Source organism: Oncorhynchus keta, unplaced genomic scaffold, assembly GCF_023373465.1.
Source record: "Oncorhynchus keta strain PuntledgeMale-10-30-2019 unplaced genomic scaffold, Oket_V2 Un_contig_1204_pilon_pilon, whole genome shotgun sequence".
NCBI lineage: Eukaryota > Metazoa > Chordata > Actinopteri > Salmoniformes > Salmonidae > Oncorhynchus > Oncorhynchus keta.
In genome coordinates this window covers 461,835-483,078 of record NW_026277744.1, presented here as the reverse complement: position 1 = coordinate 483,078, position 21,244 = coordinate 461,835, and the positions used below count along the sequence as shown (strand labels likewise).

General features: G+C 44.2%; 1 protein-coding gene across 6 annotated transcripts in view; it reads left to right on the top strand.

Moving 5' to 3' along the window:
• Positions 1-550: 550 nt before the first annotated feature.
• The window catches only part of add3a (adducin 3 (gamma) a), a 196,149-nt gene continuing 175,455 nt past the window's right edge, over positions 551-21,244 (top strand). For 2 of the 6 annotated variants that reach the window (XM_052500863.1, XM_052500857.1), the window contains exon 1: positions 2,212-2,373. The gene's annotated coding sequence lies outside the window, so the exon portion shown is untranslated. Of the gene's footprint in view, positions 589-1,478; positions 1,580-2,211; positions 2,374-21,244 lie in introns of those variants that run through there. The other 4 variants (XM_052500864.1, XM_052500862.1, XM_052500860.1 and 1 more) reach the window with 3 other exon arrangements.

Here is a 21,244-nt window from a genome sequence, read left to right as displayed (position 1 = left end):
GATTAAAGGGTACAAAGGGGGAGATGACTTCTGCTCCTTACAATTGTATCTTTAGCTCTGAGTTTAACAGTATTAGCATACCTTCTAAAGATGTTTTCCAGTAACAAAAACACATTTAGTCAAGGCTTCTATTATAGTGTGCTGTGTATCGTCTCCAGGAGCGCTTGTGGCGGTTGTACAAAAATCAGGTTATGAAAAAGAACAATTCAATTCTTGAAAAAGTAATAGGCTGGCTAACTTCCATAACTTGGTTTTAAGACAAATGGCCAAAGTTCTTGTTTTTGTAATTTGTGAAGAAATCTGGCATATACAAAATCAGGCCTACCATTTTTTTGCTACCATTTTATGCTACCATTTTATTCTAGTAGACCTACAGTTAAACTCAAAGCTATACATAGCCTACACCAGGGTATCCCCAACGTGGTCCTGGGTGCACGTGTTGGTTTTTGCCCTAACACTACACAGCTGATTCAAATCACCAACTCATCATAAAACGTTGACGATTTGAATCAGCTGTGTAGCGTTAGGGACCGATGTTTGGGAAACCCTGGCCCACACCACCAGTGGTAAGCGGGCCTACCATACCTGGTCAGTATGTCGTCTCGCATAGAAACCCTACAATCATAAACACATCTTGTATGAATTGAGCTGCATACAGAATTGCAATCTTTCTGAGCAGCTGTAGGCTGTGTTATTCCACCAGACATCCTTTTTAAATATATTATATAAAAGAGTAAAAGCACTGCACATCTGAGTTTTCTTGTTGCAGGTGCTTGGGAATAATTATCTGATATCTAATATCTTAGAAGAAAAAAAAGACACGCACACTGAGCCATCAGGCCGTCAAGCACTGACGAAGCCTTTAGGCATACAGGTTGAAAAGTAAACTAAAGTGATATCATACGAGCAAGAGCAGTGTGCGGGGCTTTCTTTTCTCCTCATTCTATAAGCACAAGTACACTCACCTTGGTCATGTTTAGACATCTAGTTTGTATGTACTACCTGCTACAAATCTGATTTATATTCAGACGGTCTGCTTCACTTCTGAGTAGCCTCAGCACTTCTACGGCACAGTGAGAATGGCCACCAGGTGGCCTTAGTGTAACATGGAAACAGCTGGAGAGGCTCCATCACCAGCAGCATCTTCTGGGCAGGTGATACGTCTGTTCAGGACAATTCGTGTAAGGAAATTGTGGGTTTTCTGACGTTTTTGAGGAACATACAGTTGAGTGTTGCTAAAGATGGAATATAAGAATTTGTCAACTGACCCCAATCGGACAGACTGGACCCGCCCTACATTTTGTATAAAGTTATAATCCATAATATTTTAAAGTAACTGGTGGTGTTGACATTTAGTGTAAAAAAAAAATCTAACAGATGCATACTTTTGTATGGCTGTAGGATGCAAGCTTTGACGTATATAATGATACATTTTCGGAATGGTCTCGTTTGCAGGAATGCGCTACACTGAAGCAGACAGAGGAGGTGTCAGTTAAAAGCCATGGAGGTTGCACGGAGCCGGTAGAGCACAATAGGTAGTAGGGAATTCTGCTGCAGGATAATTCAAAGTGCGACTGTGGTGAGTAGCCTACATATATCTATGGCATGCATGTATAGTCGTACGTATAGGACATAGAGTTGAGTTTTGCATGGGATAAACTAGTGAAATTATATAGGCCTATGCAGAACGCATGTGGGCGTTGTTTCTTCGCGTCCACTTGACTAGACTACTTACTTACTGAACGACATAGCAGGCTCCGATTACAGTCAGGTCAATGGGAAGCATAGTCCTAGTCCCCTAGTCAGAACAACTGACCTATGTCATAATACTCTGCCATGGTAATTTTTATACATTTTTTATTCACGAAAAAGTGCCTATGTTGTTTTTGTGAATTAGATATAGGCCTAGTCGTATGATTCATGGTCCATCTATTCAGATTGTGATAAAGACTGGACCGTTTGCCATTTTGTTTTGCCGTGAGTAAATGTATAGCGTAACGATTTACAGTAGGTCTATAACTTATAATAACACAAGTTATTGGTTTACTGGAGGTGAGGTTTGCCAAATTTATGCACATTCACGTAAAGCAGAGGAAAGTCAGAAACGACTTCCTGCCAAATTGTGACTCTGTGGTTCCGCATTGATATAATTTAAATCTCTACACCATCTGGCTTGGTTTTGAATAAGTGTTAGGATCAGTTCAGGCATATCACTTTAGTTTGTCGTCAGTGAAGGAGGCGTTCTCTTCGTGTGGTCAATTGCTTTAATTCAAAACGCTTGAATCAAAGATCAGAGCATTTTGAGGAGTGGCGTGCTGTGGTCCTGAATGAAATTAATTTATTCTCAATTTATCCAGTTTCCACGAGTTTCAGGTAAATGCACTTTAAAATGTTAACTATGTTATGTATTTTAATAGTCGTAGCATATTCGTTTACATCTAGTAAGAATGTTAACCTGTGTGTGTGATTTTGATGAACGTTCACCGCGCGTCAGACAGTAACAGCCTATTATCTGGCAAACCGTGGTGGCAGGCGGTGACACGCATTCGAAGTTGCCTATGCAACGCGGTGCAGTAATGTAAATTGTATCCTCCGTCAATGAGTGTGTATGATACTGTTTGTTATGTGTTTGTAAACGTCTTCACGTGGTGGTGGGTACAATATGTAATCATAGCAACCAGACAATCAATGTAGGTTTGCCTACTGTAGTTCGACTAGGGAAAGTAAAATAAGTGCTACTCTTTTAAAAAATGCTAAATATGTTGGCGTGTTATTGCATTAAACTACTCTTTGTTTGCGGAAAGCGTGAAAGTTGTATGGTATGCATGCAAAAACACTCGTGGTGAAGAGGAGAATATTGGTGCTTTCAAAACAACTGGGAACTCGCAAAAGAACCAGGTCAGATCATGACGTCAGTGATCTTCGGGTCGGAAAGGCTCTAGAAACATGCCCGAGTTTCCGACTTGGAATTCTGAGTTGGGCGACTGTTAAAAATGTTTTTTTGAGCTCGTTTGTTTTCCGAGTTCCCAGTTGTCTTGAACGCACTGAAGTCGGAAGTCCAGAATTTCCGAGTTCCCAGTTTTCAACGCGGCATGTGGTGCGAGACAGTGTGATGATCCGGGCTTTGCTCCTACATTGATTTTGTAGTATTGAAAAGGCTCAATTTAATTATATCATATAGCATTCATTCTTCCATGTCACAGTTGTCTGAGTTCCCTTGATTATCTTCCAGACAGAAAATAATGGTCTGCAGTTTCCCCTCTGTCTTCATATCTCTCTGTATCTCCAACTGAGAGTCTGGCTGGGAGATAAAACCCTTTGATATCCGCTGACACTATACAGTCCCAGTACTTTATCAAAGTGGTGCAAATCACTGTCACTCTCTACGTGGAATGTAAATGTCTTGGTGTAATGGTATGTAATTACACTCTAACTACACTGGTAACTCATTTGAAACACAATCCAGACAGTGAGCTACTACAGTATCAAAAAGGAACCCATATGCAGACCACACACACACCCCGGCGGTATGACTAGACAAGATAAATATGTGTTTAATCATAGATTGTTGCAGAGTTGGTTTTAATCTACAGTATGGTGTTCAGTGCTGAATCACTCATATCTTCCAGACCCCTTGAAGGCCTTGTGGTTTCACACTTCTCTCCCATGTAGTCTACTATGTCTGGATAGATCAAAGACACAAGGGACACAGGTACACACACACACACACACCTCCCTGACTATCCAGATCACCTCAGCACTGATATTTCTCAACTTATGATCACCCTCTAAGGATCTCCATTTCAACACCAGGACCAGAGAGCAGACTGCCCAGAGAGCAGACTGCCCAGAGAGCAGACTGCCCAGAGAGCAGACTGCCCAGAGAGCAGACTGCCCAGAGAGCAGACTGCCCAGAGAGCAGACTGCCCAGAGAGCAGACTGCCCAGAGAGCAGACTGCCCAGAGAGCAGACTGCCCAGAGAGCAGACTGCCCAGAGAGCAGACTGCCCAGAGAGCAGACTGCCCAGAGAGCAGACTGCCCAGAGAGCAGAATGCCCGGAGTTAAAAGGTCCAGCCAAGATAAATATGATAATCGGTTCTGAAAAGGGTGTAACTCTGAATCTGAGATGCTTGATTTTTCACCACAGTCGTTTTGGTGTGAGTGTTCTGTTCAGTAGATGGACCTGAAATCCAAATCCAGACTAGGCCTTCACCCTGTCCAAAGGAACAGTATACTGCTAGTGCGTTCTTGCTTTTGGCACGGTAGCGTCACTTCCTCTATCACTCCAACCTAATGATCTCTCTGCTCTCTCACTCTTTCTCTCGCTCTTTCTCTCCCTCCTCTCTCTCCTCTCTTTCTCTCTCTCTCTCCTTGCCTCTGTTTATTTTCCCTTTCCAAATGAATGGCTTTACAGTCACCCCAAGGCGCTAGCTGGCCAGCCAATACTAAGGTCTGAGTAGGCAGGAAGTACAGTGTCCACCATGGTCCATTTGACCTAGTGACACGTAGAGGAATAAGGCCTATTAACCATTTGGACTTTTACAGGCGGCTCCAACAACACACAACTTCAGTGACGGCTAAGTGGCTACAATCAGTGCAGAACACTGTATTTGTAGTGACAGATGACGGTCCCACGAGTACACTAAGCCTTGTTCAACTGTTAGCAGCGTTGTGTTGTATGAAATCACACCTGAAATACGTCTGTGTACTGAGGAAGGCTTGAAGGAGTCAGTGTTTGTTTTGGTGAATACGTAGCTTCTCGATAGGCTCAACTCTATAGAAAAGAGCAGCCAGGGCTTGTTGTAACATGCACAATCAACGTGGTGTGTGTTCCAGCGCGTGAGTGAGTGCATGTGTGTGGAACTATGCCTGTAAATGTGTGTTTTGTGGATGGGTGTGTGTGTGTGTGTGTGTGTGTGTGTGTGTGTGTGTGACTTTTACGTGTTGTTGGTGTGTTCGTTCATGCTTGCCTCTATGTGTGTGTATCTGGTTTGGGAGAGCGAGCGGGAGCATTAAACCATTTAGAAGCATCAACTCCTTTTATTTGAAGCTGTCCAAAAGACAAACATGACATCACCGTTACCTCACTTCTCTCAGAGGCTGATCAAAAACATGTGGCTTTCTCTCTCTATATATCTTATCTCTCTATATATCTCTCTCTCTATATATATCTTATCTTTCTATACATCTCTTTCTCTCTCATCATCTGTAATACATTTGACTGTTTTCTATATATCCGTGTAGTAGTTGGTTCTGGGTCGGGTCTGAATGAAGCTGCTCTTTTGGACATGTTCAGAACCCTGTCTCAGTGTCTCTAAGCTTGTTTGTAATGCCCAGGGAAACCAGATGAACGCCAATTAGAAATGACTTATGTCAAAGTAATGTGAGAACAATTACACGTTGTTTACATTTTAAAATCTCTGTATACGATATTCTCAGCATAGATACATGGATGTTACTGTCTGGCTGTGTGGGATGAATGTTTGTAGCTTTGTTGGGTAACCAAACTCAGTGTTCCCAGTAGTCCTGGTGGGCTGGGTTATAATAACCTCATTATACATATGTGGGTGATGTGATGTGCTGAATGGAGTCGTGGTTCCGGCTCTTGGACTTCAGCTGAGTTTTGTTCTGCCAGGGGAAGTGTGTGTGTGTGTGCGTCTGCGTTCCAGACTAGAGTTGAGATTCCTGAGCGGTAAAAAGGCGTTTGCATAGATATTGGAGTTCCTTCGCCATAGTTACGGGGTCAAGCAAGCCACGACCATGGGAAGAGAGGAGTGCCAAGTTTGGGCAAAATGAACGGGCTGTGATCTCCATGCCAGACTTCTCTCATTAAAATGATTCAAGATCTGGTCTTTGAGCTTCACAAATCCTTAGTTGCTTCCCAAATGGCACCCAATTCCCTATTGGCCCTGGTCAAAAGTAGTGCACTAGTATCTACCCCCTACACTGTCTGTACCCTCGTGCATCTACCCCCTACGCTGTCTGTACTAGAGGTCGACCGAACAATCGTAATGACCGATTAATTAGGGCCAATTTCAAGTTTTCATAACAACAGGTAGTCTTTTTGTATATTTTACACCTGTATTTAACTAGGTAAGGCAGTTAAGAACATTCTTATTTTCAATGACAACCCACCGTTCCGAGGCTAACTGCCTTGTTCAGGGGCAGAACGACAGATTTTTACCTTGTCAGCTCAGGGATGAGTTTTTGCAACCTTCCGCTTACTAGTCCAACGCTCTAACCACCTGCCTTACATTGCACTCCATGGAGGAGCCTGCATGGCAGGCTGACTACCTGTTTACGCGAGGGCAGCAAGAAGCAAAGGTAAGTTGCTAGCTAGCATTAAACGTATCTTATAAAAAAAAACAAATCTTAACATAATCACTAGTTAACTACACATGGTTGAAAAAATGAAAGTTTGTGGCCTGTGATCATTTTTTGCACAGCCACAGCCACAATCACATACAAAATCAGACACCCACACGTATGCATATCCAGTAGCACTCCCGAGGTCAGAGCCCCAGCTCTATGGTGCTGCCTACTGAACTCAATGGTATGTGCTCCTTGCTGTCCCATTCCCTTGTATTAAATACACTAGTCCATTCACTAGGCCTACATAGTGCTCTATGGACCCTGGTCCAACGTAGTGCACAGAGCCTTATGGGCTCTGCACTACATGGGGAATAGGGTGCATTAGTGACTCAAGCCCACCCTCCAGCCTGTGGAGTGGTATTCAGATAGGCCCCGGCTTCATGGACCCACATCACTCTGACGTGTAGGACAGCATGTACCAGTTCCTGCCAATATCCAGAAACTTTGCACAGCCATTGAAGAGGAATGGGACAACAACCACAGGCCACAATCAATAGACTGATCAACTCTATGTGAAGGAGATGTGTTGCGCTGCATGAGGCAAATGGTGGTCACACCAGATACTGACTGGTTTTCTGATCCCACGTCACTACCATTTTTTAAAAGGTATCTGTGACCAACAAATCCATAGATTATGGGTTAATGAATTCCTCTTAATTGACTGATTTTCTTATATGAACTGTAACTCAGAGAGAATGGCTGTCGTTTTAGTCTCCTAACTAGAGGTCGACCGATTATGATTTTTCAATGCCGATACTGAACGCAAGAAGTGACACAATTTCAGGCACCGCATTGATTATATGCAACGAAGGACAAGCTAGATAAACTAGTAATATCATCAACCATGTGTAGTTTGATTGTTTTTTATAAGATAAGTTCAATGCTAGCTAGCTTCTTACCATGGCTCCTTGCTGCTTGCACTCGCGTAACAGGTGGTCAGCCTGCCACGCAGCCTCCTCATGGATTGCAATATAATCAGCGTCCAAAAATTCTGATTACCAATTGTTATGAAAACTTGAAATCGTCCCTCAACCTCTACTCCTAACCAACCTCTACTCCTAACCAATTGTGCTATTGTGTTTTTTTGCGTTATTTGTAACTTATTTTGTAAATAATGTTTCTGCTGCCGTCTCTTATGACCGAAAAGAGCTTCTAGAAATCAGGACAGCGATTACTCACCTCCTATTTTTCTTTAACGAGTCAGAGGAGAAGGATTTACTCCAGACACCCGACAAGGCCCACATCCCCGTCATTCACAGGAGAAAGAGACTGAGATATCGAGGACGAAGGTCGGGGTGCCTCGTAAGGATCCGGCGGCAAGTGGTAATTTGCCTTTACCATCGATCCTATTAGCCAACGTACAATCATTGGATAATAAAATAGACCAACTACAAGCACGTATATCTGTCCAACGGGACATTAAAAACTGTAATATCTTATGTTTCACCGAGTTGTCTGAACGACGACATGAATAACATACAGCTGGTGGGTTATACACTGTATCAGCAGGATAGAACAGTAGCCACTGGTAAAACAAGGGGTGGCGGTCTATGTATATTTGTAAACAACAGCTGGTGCACAATATCTAAGGAAGTCTCAAGGTTTTACTCTACCTCAGCTGAGCATCTCATAATAAGCTGTAGACCACACTATTTACCAAGAGAGTTTTCATCTATATTCTAATAGCTGTCTATTTACCACCACAAACAGATGCGGCCATAAGCAAAAAGGAAACCGCTCATCCAGAGGCCACGCTCCTAGTGGCCGGGGACTTTAATACAGGGAAAAATAAATCAGTTTTACCTCATTTCTACCAGCATGTTAAATAAACCAGAGGGGAAAAGACTGTAGACCACCTTTACTGCACACAAAGAGACCCATACAAAGCTCTCCCTCGCCCTCCATTTGGCAAATCTGACAATAATTCTATCCTGATTCCCGCTTACAAGCAAAAACTAAAGCATCCTTACTCGTTGCATCACTGCCTGGTGCGGCAACTGTTTGGCCTCCAACCACAAGGCACTACAGAGGGTCGTGCATACAGCCCAGTACATCGCCGGGGCCAAGCTTCCTGTCATCCAGGACGGTGTCAGAGGAAGGCCTTAAAATTGTCAAAGACCCCAGCCACCCTAGTCATAGACTGTTCACTCTGCTACCGCATGGCAAGCCATACCTGAGCACCAAGTCTAGGTCCAAAAGGCACCTCAACAGCTTCTACCCCCAATCCATATGACTCCTGAACAGCTAATCAAATGGCTACCCAGACTATTTGCATTGCCCCGCCCCCTTTACGCTGCTGCTATTCTCTGTTTATTATCTATGCATAGTCACTTTAACTCTACCTACATGTACATATTAGCTCGACTAACCGGTGCCCCCGCACATTGACTCTGTACCGGTACCCCCTGTATATAGCCTCCACATTGACTCTGTACCGGTACCCCCTGTATATAGCCTCCACATTGACTCTGTACCGGTACCCCCTGTATATAGGCTCCACATTGACTCTGTACCCCTGTATATAGCCTCCACATTGACTCTGTACCCCCCTGTATATAGCCTCCACATTGACTCTGTACCGGTACCCCCTGTATATAGCCTCCACATTGACTCTGTACCGGTACCCCCTGTATATAGCCTCCACATTGACTCTGTACCGGTACCCCCTGTATATAGCCTCCACATTGACTCTGTACCGGTACCCCTGTATATAGCCTCCACATTGACTCTGTACCGGTACCCCCTGTATATAGCCTCCACATTGACTCTGTACCGGTACCCCTGTATATAGCCTCCACATTGACTCTGTACCGGTACCCCTGTATATAGCCTCCACATTGACTCTGTACCGGTACCCCTGTATATAGCCTCCACATTGACTCTGTACCGGTACCCCCTGTATATAGCCTCCACATTGACTCTGTACCCCTGTATATAGCCTCCACATTGACTCTGTACCCCTGTATATAGCCTCCACATTGACTCTGTACCCCCCCTGTATATAGCCTCCACATTGACTCTGTACTACCCCCTGTATATAGCCTCCACATTGACTCTGTACCGGTACCCCTCTGTACCGGTGTATATAGCCTCCACATTGACTCTGTACCGGTACCCCCTGTATATAGCCTCCACATTGACTCTGTACCGGTACCCCCTGTATATAGCCTCCACATTGACTCTGTACCGGTACCCCCTGTATATAGCCTCCACATTGACTCTGTACCGGTACCCCCTGTATATAGCCTCCACATTGACTCTGTACTGGTACCCCCCTGTATATAGCCTCGCTATTATTATTTTCTGCTGCTCTTTAAATATTTGTTACTTTTATTTATAATTTTTTTACTTAACTAACAATGCTGTTAAGAAAAATATGTGTTAAGGACTTATAAGTAAGCATTTTACATGTTGTATTCGGTGCATGTGACAAATACAATTTGATTTAATTTGAAATTGTTCCATGTTGTGTTTTATATTGTTGTTCAGTATTAGATGACTGGAAAGTCAGAACATGTAGTAGTAGGTATGTAAATCAGTGGGATTTGTGGAAGTTTTCTTTGTGGTGGGGGTTTGGTTAGGTTGTCTTGGGGTTAGGTAATTGGTATCTGGCTGGCTTTAGGATAGTAGAGAGGGAGTGTGGTTTGGGGTCAGAGCGAGTCGACTTCTTCTGCTGATGGAAAGAGAGTCAGAGATCCACGTTCTATTATCATTAGGCCTTGTTTTCCTTGGCTCGTTGCTGACACATCACATTGTCCAACATAATCTAGTAGCTTATTGCTATCGCTTCAATCATAGCTGTCCTGTAGAGATTGATGGCTTCCTTCTGGGGGGGGGGGGGGGGGTATATGTCGTGTCGACAAAATCACAATATTATTTTTGCGCTTGTTCTCCTTCTTTTTGAATAGTGAGACAGTTTGTTTTCAGCCCTTATATTTCCATGACTGATCAAACTCGTTTTCTCAAGTTGCAAACATATAGTGAGCATCCCAACGCAATAAAATCACAGTATCGAATCGCAATACACAGAATCACAATATATTTCGTTTCGGCACTTAAGTATCATGACAATATCGTATCGTGAAGTCCCTGGCAAACCCCAGCCCTAGTGTACATATGTACGTGCAATCGGTTGTGAGTTTGTGTGTGTGTGTCCCTCCACAGGCACAGGAAACATGCATTATCATCTCTGTTACCAAACGTTTATATTTACCACATCAGCTGCTGTTCTACCAGACACACCCAGACTATAGTTCCTGTTTGTGGGGTAAACCATCAGCAACATCCTCTGGTCACATCACACACCCAGTGACAAATCACTACTGGCAGGATTCACCGCAAAATATTGCATTGTGTGTGTTTGTGTGTGTTCTGCTGTCACTTTTCTTCTAGCGTCCAAATTATGCCCGGGACGATTTATTCCATGGAAAAAAGGAAAACACGAAGCAGACGAAACACTTTGTTCCTTCAAAAATAAATACATGTGACTCTGGATGACAACATGGCGATGTTTGTTTTCAACAGTAGGACTGTTTTTATCCTAAAGTAGTTCAATCTGTTTCCTTGCTACGATACTAACGAGTATCGCGATACCGGTATCGTCCCGGCCCTAATACGAATGGATGATACGCTTACCAACTGTACTGTTATAGCTAGACATAATGTCATGATTTAATAAGTCAGGCTCTGTTCTGGTCAGGTCCATTGTGTGGGTTGAGGGTTCAGAGGGAAGAAGACTGTCGGCCCTAGTGATAGGTCATATTTAAAGCAACGTGATCATAGGTCAGATGGCTGTATAGAGGGGAGGGTGACGTTGTGGCGTTGACTACGTAAGTACCGTACTGTACTCACTGTTCTGTATGGCGACATGAGATCCCTGAACAACATGGGCCCATCAGTGTTAATCCAAGGATCGTCTATTGCTACCATAGCCTGAATTCTAATAGAATGTGTCTGTGTGTGCGCGTGTGTCTATGACATGTGTTTGTGTGTGTGCGACATGAGTGAGTATGTGTCTTTGTGTGTTTCTGTGTGTGTGTGTGTGTGTGTGTTTTCACCTCATTGTGTTCTAATAGTAGACCCAGACCCCCACAGTTCAGGTTCTCTCTCTTTCCTGCTAACATGAAGCAGCCTAACTGTTCACTGCTATATTCTAAACACACCTAGACTCACTTCCATTGTCCTTAGACTGTTTATATACATCACCATTGTGTTCTCTGGCAGTTTAATGCTTGTAGGTCAGTGTTACTGTATTTAAAGCAAGGCTATATTTGGCCTAATATGGAGTCTGCAGGCCCCTAGGGCCTATATCCAGGGCAGATTAGTGAGCCCACTAAGTACTGTAGAATCTCCATTGAAGTCCCTAGAGGTCTAGGTGTAGAGGTATCTGGTACTGTAGAATCTCCATTGAAGTCCCTAGAGGTCTAGGTGTAGAGGTATCTGGTACTGTAGAATCTCCATTGAAGTCCCTAGAGGTCTAGGTGTAGAGGTATCTGGTACTGTAGAATCTCCATTGAAGTCCCTAGAGGTCTAGGTGTAGAGGTATCTGGTACTGTAGAATCTCCATTGAAGTCCCTAGAGGTCTAGGTGTAGAGGTATCTGGTACTGTAGAATCTCCATTGAAGTCCCTAGAGGTCTAGGTGTAGAGGTATCTGGTACTGTAGAATCTCCATTGAAGTCCCTAGAGGTCTAGGTGTAGAGGTATCTGGTACTGTAGTTCTAGATGGATATCTTTGGACTTTGTTGTTGTTTTGTGGTGTGCTTGTTTTGAACCAAGCCAACGATGCGTTTCATTGGTAACACATCTTGCATTCTGCTCTGTTCCCCCGAGGGCATGGCAGCCCTGTGTCACTGAGTCGTCTCTGTGTGTGTCGGCGCAGATGAGTGCATGTCATCTCTTCTGATGTAAAATGGGGACACCGATTGTGACATTCCATCTGTCTCTATCCCTCCATGTCCTGTTCAGTGTCCATGTCCAATCACTGTAATCGCTCCTGAACCCTGCCGAGACAAAACATGGGACAGGCCGTTCTAATTAGATAGCAGGAGCACCCTGAGTTGTGGTGTGTTTGTGTCAGTTGATGGTTGCTATGGAGGGTTCTTGTGTAATATCCTGTTGGTAACACGTTTGTTGTGTTCCTTTCTTTCCTGTTGGTGATGGACTGATGGGGACACTCCTACTTAACTATTTATTTAGTGGTTTGTTTGTCGTCGTGACGGAGCAGCAAACAGGCTTCTGTCTAACAGGAAGTGGGGTGCCAACTTGTCTCCTTTTATCTTATCACCACGTCTGGATTGTAATGGACGACCCTTCTCTTTCTCACAGAGAAACAGAGCTTTGACGTGTACCTTCCTAGTGGGGTTGTAACAACACTGTTGGAAGAGGATAGTTCAATCAATGGTGTGTTTGCACAGCATCTCGTCCAGTAGAACCAGGGTATTCACATCTTACCACAGGAGGTTGGTGGCACCTTAACTGGGGAGGACGGGCTCATGGTAACGACTGGAGAGCAATAGGTGGAATGGCATCAAACACACCTTTTTCCATTCGCTCCATTCCAGCCATTATTATGAGCCTACGAGGTGCGGAGCCTGCCGGGTTTCTGTTCTACCTGATCATTCATTGACCCACCTGGTGTCCCAGGTCTAAATCAGTCCCTGATCAGAGGGGAATCACCCACCTGGTGTCCCAGGTCTAAATCAGTCCCTGATCAGAGGGGAATCACCCACCTGGTGTCCCAGGTCTAAATCAGTCCCTGATCAGAGGGGAATCACCCACCTGGTGTCCCAGGTCTAAATCAGTCCCTGATCAGAGGGGAATCACCCACCTGGTGTCCCAGGTCTAAATCAGTCCCTGATCAGAGGGGAATCACCCACCTGGTGTCCCAGGTCAAAATCAGTCCCTGATCAGAGGGGAATCACCCACCTGGTGTCCCAGGTCTAAATCAGTCCCTGATCAGAGGGGAATCACCCACCTGGTGTCCCAGGTCTAAATCAGTCCCTGATCAGAGGGGAATCACCCACCTGGTGTCCCAGGTCAAAATCAGTCCCTGATCAGAGGGGAATCACCCACCTGGTGTCCCAGGTCAAAATCAGTCCCTGATCAGAGGGGAATCACCCACCTGGTGTCCCAGGTCAAAATCAGTCCCTGATCAGAAGGGGAATCACCCACCTGGTGTCCCAGGTCAAAATCAGTCCCTGATCAGAGGGAATCACCCACCTGGTGGGTCCAGTCCCTGAGGTCACCCAAAAATCAGTCCCTGATCAGGAGGGGAATCACCCACCTGGTACATCCTGAGTAGTCTTCCACCTGGCTCCTTGAGGTCCAGATCCCTGATCAGATGAGGAATCACCCACCTGTGTGTCCCAGAGTCATTCAGTCCCAGAGTTAATCACATGGATCCAGCCATTCTCATAATGGTGCATACTGGTGCCCAATAAATCAGAGATCAAGGGGTGTTTTAGATCTTCCATATTAACAATGATCAGAAGAATCCACTGTCTCCTGGTCTCCCAGGTGACCATCAGTCAGTTCCAGGAAATACATCTGGAACAAAATCAACCAATCACTCCATAATTGGTCTACAGTCCATCAATCACCCCCTGGTATTCAGAATACAAACCAAACTTTACCTCAGTAGGGAATCCCTGATCAGAAGGGGAATCACCCACCTGGATGTATTTAAAATAGTCCCTGTATCACAGGTCAAAGGACATGACATCATTTCACCAGTATACGTCAAAATCAGTCCCTGATCGGCCAAAGGGAAAATGGAATGGGTCCATTTTGTAAAACCTCCAGGTCTAAATCAGTCCTCAGCATGGTATCACTGTCCATCCTGAATAAACAGATGAAAAGAACAGAACAAAGTGGAACTGATGAGGGTCCAGATTGGCTAAACATATGGACATCCTTCCCAGACACATCCTCAGTGGAATAAAATACACACTCAGATGAATCTTCCATATTAACAATGTCTCAGATACTGGATGTGTTGTGTTCCATGGAGTGTTTCACTGAGCATAATTCACCATCACAGGAGTTCAGAATATCTGTCTCCTATGTATTTCCATACAAACATACACTCACCACTCCTCAGTATAGGCCCATATGGGTCCCTCCTTCTATATCAGTGCCACCTGAGAGACAAATCTGGGTCTCGTTATTTCCTTCAGACAGGCTCTCCTCAGTAGGCTCAGACATACCGGGAGTTCCAAACAGGATCTATCTGTCTCCTCCTCCAGTATACGTGAGCCCACATATCTACGGCCTCCTCCTCAGGGTTATCTAGGCTCTGTCCTCAGGGGTATGGCCGGTAGGGATATCCTTGTCTCATATGATCTTAAACAGAATCTTCCTACCCAGCATCCTTACACACCCCAGTGGTATGACGAGACAGACTAAATACACACATATACACACACCTGTGCCAACAGTTGATTCATAACCAGAGTTAATCTCATGGATCCAGCCCAGAGACCAGACACCCTAAAGTCATATTGTGCAATGATGCCAATAGGATGGGTTGAGGAGGGATTTGAGCTTCTTCACCTTTATCTCTAGATGAACCCATACACAACACATGATTTTTGCTGCTTCTACAGCTACAGAGATCCACTGTCTCCTTCTCCTCAGTATACAGCTAAACATATCTACGGTCTCCTCCTCAGTATACAGCTAAACATATCTACGGTCTCCTCCTCAGTATACAGCTAAACATATCTACGGTCTCCTCCTCAGTATACAGCTAAACATATCTACTGTCTCCTCCTCAGTATACGGCTAAACATATCTACGGTCTCCTCCTCAGTATACGGCTAAACATATCTACGGTCTCCTCCTCAGTATACAGTATACAGCTAAACATATCTACGGTCTCCTCCTCAGTATACAGCTAAACATATCTACGGTCTCCTCCTCAGTATACAGCTAAACATATCTACGGTCTCCTCCTCAGTATACGGCTAAACATATCTACGGTCTCCTCCTCAGTATACAGCTAAACATATCTACGGTCTCCTCCTCAGTATACGGCTAAACATATCTACGGTCTCCTCCTCAGTATACGGCTAAACATATCTACGGTCTCCTCCTCAGTATACGGCTAAACATATCTACGGTCTCCTCCTCAGTATACGGCTAAACATATCTACTGTCTCCTCCTCAGTATACAGCTAAACATATCTACGGTCTCCTCCTCAGTATACGGCTAAACATATCTACGGTCTCCTCCTCAGTATACGGCTAAACATATCTACGGTCTCCTCCTCAGTATACGGCTAAACATATCTACGGTCTCCTCCTCAGTATACGGCTAAACATATCTACTGTCTCCTCCTCAGTATACGGCTAAACATATCTACTGTCTCCTCCTCAGTATACGGCTAAACATATCTACTGTCTCCTCCTCAGTATACGGCTAAACATATCTACTGTCTCCTCCTCAGTATACGGCTAAACATATCTACTGTCTCCTCCTCAGTATACGGTTAAACATATATATACTCTCTCCTCCTCAGTATACGGCTAAACATATCTACTGTCTCCTCCTCAGTATACGGCTAAACATATCTACGGTCTCCTCCTCAGTATACGGCTAAACATATCTACTGTCTCCTCCTCAGTATACGGCTAAACATATCTACTGTCTCCTCCTCAGTATACGGCTAAACATATCTACTGTCTCCTCAGTATACGGCTAAACATATCTACTGTCTCCTCCTCAGTATACGGCTAAACATATCTACTGTCTCCTCCTCAGTATACGGCTAAACATATCTACTGTCTCCTCCTCAGTATACGGCTAAACATATCTACTGTCTCCTCCTCAGTATACGGCTAAACATATCTACTGTCTCCTCCTCAGTATACGGCTAAACATATCTACGGTCTCCTCCTCAGTATACGGCTAAACATATCTACGGTCTCCTCCTCAGTATACGGCTAAACATATCTACGGTCTCCTCCTCAGTATACGGCTAAACATATCTACTGTCTCCTCCTCAGTATACGGCTAAACATATCTACTGTCTCCTCCTCAGTATACGGCTAAACATATCTACTGTCTCCTCAGTATACAGCTGCACAGATCCACATGATGGTTCTATCTCATGGCTTCGCACCAGATAACAAGTCAACAGAGATGAGAACAGTTTAACAGGGATGCTGTTTGAGCATCAGAGAGTTTTGCTTCAAACAAAGTCTCTTGTGCAGTAAGCAGCGTTATTGGATTATCATGTACTTTATGGATTGAGGAGTGCTTGTTGGGAGGGGGGGTGTGTTTTAGACTGTCTGGAGGGAAGGGGTTAGGTGAGTAAGCTATGGCTCGGGTGGGACTGTAACCCTTATGGTTGCCGTGCATGTGAAGCTCTGTAAAGTGACAGTTTGGCTCAGTGAAGTGAACTGTTCTCTGGAATAGATTTAGAGATGAGGTGCATCACTTTAGGCTTATGTGATTCATATTTACAATAAGAGAGGGGGAAGGAGGGGTTAGGGAGGAAGGGTTATGTGATTAGTATTTACAGTAAGAGAGGGGGAAGGAGGGGTTAGGAGTTAGGGAGGAAGTGTAGGACAGAAGAGTTTAAGGGCAAGTGAAGGGTGGAGAGTATTTGCATGTGTGTTTGTGCAGTGGTGTGTCCATATGCAGCTGTGTTTATCCTCCCTCAGTAACGTTGACCTATGTTTGACCCCCACCACTTCCCACTGCTGTTATCTATAGGGGGGGGTTCAGCACCATCAACACTATTCTCTATAGAGCCTAATGTACAGGGGGGTTCAGCACCATCAACACTATTCTCTATAGAGCCTAATGTACAGGGGGTTCAACACCATCAACACTATTCTCTATAGAGCCTAATGTACAGGGGGGTTCAGCACCATCAACACTATTCTCTATAGAGCCTAATGTACAGGGGGGTTCAGCACCATCAACACTATTCTCTATAGAGCCTAATGTACAGGGGGGTTCAGCACCATCAACACTATTCTCTATTCAGCACCATCAACACTATTCTCTATAGAGCCTAATGTACAGGGGGGTTCAGCACCATCAACACTATTCTCTATAGAGCCTAATGTACAGGGGGGTTCAGCACCATCAACACTATTCTCTATAGAGCCTAATGTACAGGGGGGTTCAGCACCATCAACACTATTCTCTATAGAGCCTAATGTACAGGGGGGTTCAACACCATCAACACTATTCTCTATAGAGCCTAATGTACAGGGGGTTCAGCACCATCAACACTATTCTCTATAGAGCCTAATGTACAGGGGGGTTCAGCACCATCAACACTATTCTCTATAGAGCCTAATGTACAGGGGGGTTCAGCACCATCAACACTATTCTCTATAGAGCCTAATGTACAGGGGGGTTCAACACCATCAACACTATTCTCTATAGAGCCTAATGTACAGGGGGGTTCAGCACCATCAACACTATTCTCTATAGAGCCTAATGTACAGGGGGGTTCAACACCATCAACACTATTCTCTATAGAGCCTAATGTACAGGGGGTTCAACACCAACACTCTATTAATGTACTCAACACTATTCTCTATAGAGCCTAATGTACAGGGGGTTCAGCACCATCAACACTATTCTCTATAGAGCCTAATGTACAGGGGTTCAACACCAAACACTATTCTCTATAGAGCCTAATTCAGCACCATCAACACTATTCTCTATAGAGCCTAATGTACAGGGGGGTTCAACACCATCAACACTATTCTCTATAGAGCCTAATGTACAGGGGGGTTCAGCACCATCAACACTATTCTCTATAGAGCCTAATGTACAGGGGGGTTCAACACCATCAACACTATTCTCTATAGAGCCTAATGTACAGGGGGGTTCAACACCATCAACACTATTCTCTATAGAGCCTAATGTACAGGGGGTTCAACACCAACACTATTCTCTATAGAGCCTAATGTACAGGGGGTTCAACACCATCAACACTATTCTCTATAGAGCCTAATGTACAGGGGGGTTCAACACCATCAACACTATTCTCTATAGAGCCTAATGTACAGGGGGGGTTCAGCACCATCAACACTATTCTCTATAGAGCCTAATGTACAGGGGGGTTCAACACCATCAACACTATTCTCTATAGAGCCTAATGTACAGGGGGGTTCAACACCATCAACACTATTCTCTATAGAGCCTAATGTACAGGGGGTTCAACACCACTATTCTCTATAGAGCCTATTCTCTATAGAGCCTAATGTACAGGGGGGGTTCAGCACCATCAACACTATTCTCTATAGAGCCTAATGTACAGGGGGTTCAGCACCATCACACTATTCTCTATAGAGCCTAATGTACAGGGGGTTCAACACCATCAATGTACAGGGGGTTCAGCACTATTCTCTATAGAGCCTAATGTACAGGGGGTTCAGCACCATCAACACTATTCTCTATAGAGCCTAATGTACAGGGGGTTCAACACCATCAACACTATTCTCTATAGAGCCTAATGTACAGGGGGTTCAACACCAACACTATTCTCTATAGAGCCTACTGTATTCAGCACCATCAACACTATATAGAGCCTAATGTACAGGGGGTTCAACACCAAACACTATTCTCTATAGAGCACCATCAACACTATTCTCTATAGAGCCTAATGTACAGGGGGTTCAACACCATCAACACTATTCTCTATAGAGCCTAATGTACAGGGGGTTCAACACCATCTACACTATTCTCTATAGAGCCCATCTACACTATTCTCTATAGAGCCTAATGTACAGGGGGATTCAACACCATCTACACTATTCTCTATAGAGCCTAATGTACAGGGGGGTTCAGCACCATCTACACTATTCTCTATAGAGCCTAATGTACAGGGGGGTTCAGCACCATCAACAGTATAGAGGTTGTGGACCTCCAAGATTACCTGCACGGGTGTCAATTAGACAAATACTGCATTGTCAGTTGTTTTGAAAGAACTACAGCACTGTTCAGTGTCAGTCCTGGTCCTCTTACCATCACAGGAAGCTCTAGGAGCTCTTACTGTAAAATGGAGCTATAGGAGAGCGTACTGTAGACATGGACCTATAGGAGAGCTTACTGTAAACATGGACCTATAGGAGATCTTACTGTAAAAATGGAGCTATAGGAGCTCTTACTGTAAACATGGAGCTCTAGGAGCTCTTACTGTAAACATGGAGCTCTAGGAGCTCTTACTGTAAACAGAGCTCATATAGGAGCCCTATAGACTCATATAATTATCCAAAGCGACTTAGTCATGCATGCATACATTTTACGTAGGGGTAGTCCTGGGAATCTAACCCACTGTCCTGGCATTGCAAGCACCAACTGAGCTTACAGAGGACCTCTCACTACCTGCGGAGTCTCTCACCCGTTGTAGTGGTTAGATGGAGAGAGGGTCAATCTGATTGTCTATTTGGGTATAATGGTGATGTGTGATGATGCTGGGAGTCTGACACGCAGGAAAACACACGTTGTTGCCCCCATAAAGCTGTGTCAACAGTAAGCAGATTAAAGGGCTTTTAGTGTGGACTGCAGCACAGACACAAAGAATCGCACCTCCGCCCAAAACTGCTGCTATCAGGAAAAAACTTTTATTGGCTAGTTGTGGCTCTCGGGCCATGATGCCAAGCCTCTGCAGTCAAGCTAGCTTCCTGCTCTCTCTCGACTTCTGCCATGCATTTGAATTGTGCCAAATACAAGTCAATATCAGCTATTGGTTTGAAATTGAATTTTAGACATTTGAGACACAGCACAATTTTAGTCATCAATTTTACTTTCAGGGTTGTCTTGGGTTGTTTCCAAATGGCACACTATATAGTGCACTACCTTTGACCACAGCCATGGGAATAGGGTACAATTTGAGACCCTCCAGTATAGCGTAGTCTTGGTGTTCTATAATGAAAGGGCTTGCATGTGATTATTGACTTTGATAAATGGGCTGATTTTACTAATCATCTTAGTCAATCATCTTAGTGCCGTCTGTTGCTGTTCCAGTGATGTCCCCTCCCACCATCTGCTCCTGAGACTAGGCATCTCGTGTGATCATGGACATGCTGTGTGGACACATCGTGGACACATCTTCCTGGAAAATATGGTTGATTCCGGTAGTTTGGTTAATTTGCTTTCAGACTAGACCACCTGTTTTAGTTTTTGATTGGGGTCAGGTGTCTACAGATACTGAGCACAGCCTTGGTCGTTGGTTTCTGCTGGTCAAAGGGATTAGACTTGGAGAGCAAAATACATCTAATTTCACCTCTACTTTGAAGTTGCATTTGACCTCAAAATAGAGGTAAGGACCTTATATCTCTACAGGGCTGGATGGAAGTGAAGGGTTTAGTATCCTACCAGCCATGGGAGGTCAACCTCCTCCACCCTAGTCTGTATTTTTCTCTCTCTCTGTCTCTCTCTTTCTCTCTCTGTCTCTCTCTCTCTCTTTCTGTCTCTCTCTCTCTCTCTTTCTGTCTCTCTCTCTCTTCTGTCTCTCTCTCTCTCTCTTTCTGTCTCTCTCTGTCTCTCAATTCAAGGGCTTTATTGGCATGGGAAACATGTGTTAACATTGCCAAAGCAAGTGAGGTAGACAACATACAAAGTGAATATATAAAGTGAAAAACAACAAACATTAACAGTAAACATTACACATACAGAAGTTTCAAAACAGTAAAGACATTACAAATGTCATATATATATATATATATATATACAGTGTTTTAACTATGTACAGATGGTTAAAGGACACAAGATAAAATAAATAAGCATAAATATGGGTTGTATTTACAATGGTGTTTGTTCTTCACTCGTTGCCCTTTTCTCGTGGCAACAGGTCACAAATCTTGCTGCTGTTATGGCACACTTTGGAATTTCACCCAGTTGAT